The 2477-nt window shown below is 34.0% G+C and overlaps 1 protein-coding gene across 3 annotated transcripts in view; it reads right to left on the reverse strand.

The window, feature by feature from the left end:
• LOC106677661 (TOM1-like protein 2) overlaps window positions 1-2477 on the reverse strand; it is a 25252-nt gene that overhangs the window by 14354 nt on the left and 8421 nt on the right. The window lies entirely within an intron of this gene.

A 2477-nucleotide genomic window follows, 5' to 3' on the forward strand; every position in this document is an offset into this window, starting at 1 on the left:
ATGGCTCCACCAATTTATATGAAACTGAACATGACTCAACCAATCTATACAAAACTCAGGAATGGCTCAGAGTTCTATAAACTGCACAAAATGGTACAAACCTGACCTTCATAAACATGCTAAACATATTCTAAAGAACACTACAAATGAATCTAAAATTATATGAATCTGACAGGCTTTTTCCAAAATAAAATTTGTCATTGTTCAAAGAGCCCTGCAAGCAGCCTCATGAAATTATACATCCATGAACTGTAGCGCATTATTCAAATACCTTCTCTATATTATCTTGGGATGGGTCATCCCTGAAGCTTAGACCTCTGTAACTACCGTGAACACAGCACCATACATCTATCAAGAATGCTGTTACCATAACTATTATATTGTAGCGAGCGGGCGAGAAGGTGCATGAGGTTTAGCCACAACTCACCAGAGTGCTGCACCTCAAGCCTCACCGAAAATCTCAAATTTACAAATTACTTCAGCTTGTAAAAGACATATTGTAATTTTTATATTAATAATCTCTGTATATTACACTTAACAATATCGATAAAATGATTAATAAACAATGCACGAAACTATCTCAAGTAGACATGTACCGACCGCTTCTCGGTCACAGCCACATGGACTAGGCATATAAATAAGGGGCTCTAAATTCTCTCTTCGATCTTTGATCCACATCTTTACCTAGGTCTAGTCATAGCACTGGTGGCGTACACACTGCTTGAGATAGAAAAGTTCATTGCCAATCAATTCTCACAAAAGTTGTTTTTCTGTACGAATAACTAAGATGATGGCCTATCTCCTCTCCTTCTCTCCAGCAATCTTAGTCCCTTTGTTTCATATCAGCAACTAAGATTGTAACCTGATCCTAAATGGCTACACTGGTCCGTCCGCTTCATCATGGCAACCAGTGTAGTTGATCCCGTCTCTCCACTGCTCTAGTCCATCCGCTTCATCTCGGCAACTAGAAAGCTGGTTCCTATCTTGACAGTTCTAATCCGTCCGCTTCATCTCGGCAACTAGAACTGTTCCTCTACCTCATACTTTCTCTTACCTAAACCTCCTCTACCTACATCAGTGTTCAGGACTCATCCTCTGGCACGGCCGTTCCTAACTTACTATTGAATACACCTTGTCGAGGGCCTTCTGTAGAGTGAATATCAGGCTGGAGAACTGCCTAAGATTTAACCAACCTCGACAATATCATAATTGATTTATTCAAATTCCTTTTTTATCTTTTTTTTTTCTTGAAACTAAGGTTTTAAACTTAACTCACTTCACCCAGCCAAGAGATATACCACTGAATATGACAAAGTACAAAGAAAAAATGAATGATGTTAAAAAAAAAAATTAAAAGAAATGGATACATACACATTAAAACACACATTAAATTTAGTAATACAAGGTGAGAAACACTAAAGAAATATATAAACATTAAACATGAAAAAATTAATGCAATAAAATTCTTGAAACAAATATGAATAACTCATATGATATATTAGAGGAAATCATTCCCAATTCAAATTAGGAGGTTAATCAAATTAACATATTACAATAATATTCAACTAAACAGGATACAGTAAGATCCATCAACTGACTAAATTGGTTAATTATATTATCTCTGGAATTGGTACCAAAACAGTAAAACAAAGGCAATATAAATGAAACACACTTAAAGAGTGATACATATTTTAGAGCAATGTTTATGGTTGGCAAGAAAGTAACTCCGGTTTGAAAAAATAGATAGTGTAATGTTTGGTTATTCTTTTGTCAATATTAAATCTTTTCTTTTGAGATTTGGTAGTAGATAGCTTAAGGTTGCTCCAGAAAAAAATTTATAAGTGTAATTTTATCTACTGCTATTAATTTTAAGAATAAATGAAGAACAAAAAAAGAAATAAAATGTGCATTTCCGACATTTTACTGTTTTGCTTTCATAAAGGTAAATAAGCGGCTAAGGCTCTTAAAGAGATAAATGAAGTTACAGTTTTGATTGCTTAACAGAACGCACATGTCACAATTAGGTGAAAAAATTTTGTTCCAGAAATTTTTTACATAAAGATGACAACCGTTCTGGTTGACCTTATGAAGTTTATGATGACAAAATGAATACTATAATTGGATCGAAAGCTGAATTCCATCAGAAAAAGATTATGCTGTAAATTTGGTGGGATTACAAAAATGTTATGTATTGTGAGCTGCTACCAAGCAACTAAACAATTAACTCATCTGTTAACAACTTATTAAATTGGAGGAAGCAATCACAGAGAAAAGACCAGGAATGGCAAATCAAGAAATCATGTACTGCCACAACAAAGCGAGGCCCCAAGCATCGATAGCAACATATAAAAAATCATAACTCCTTCATGGAAGTTTTACCCAGAAACTTGTTCCTCATAATTCAAATAAATGACTATATTTCCCTAAAGAATATTAGATTTTTAAAAATAGAAAACTAAATCGAGAAACCTAATTAA

This window comes from Halyomorpha halys, unplaced genomic scaffold (assembly GCF_000696795.3).
Source record: "Halyomorpha halys isolate HHAL.00 unplaced genomic scaffold, Hhal_1.1 Scaffold106.1, whole genome shotgun sequence".
Lineage (NCBI taxonomy): Eukaryota > Metazoa > Arthropoda > Insecta > Hemiptera > Pentatomidae > Halyomorpha > Halyomorpha halys.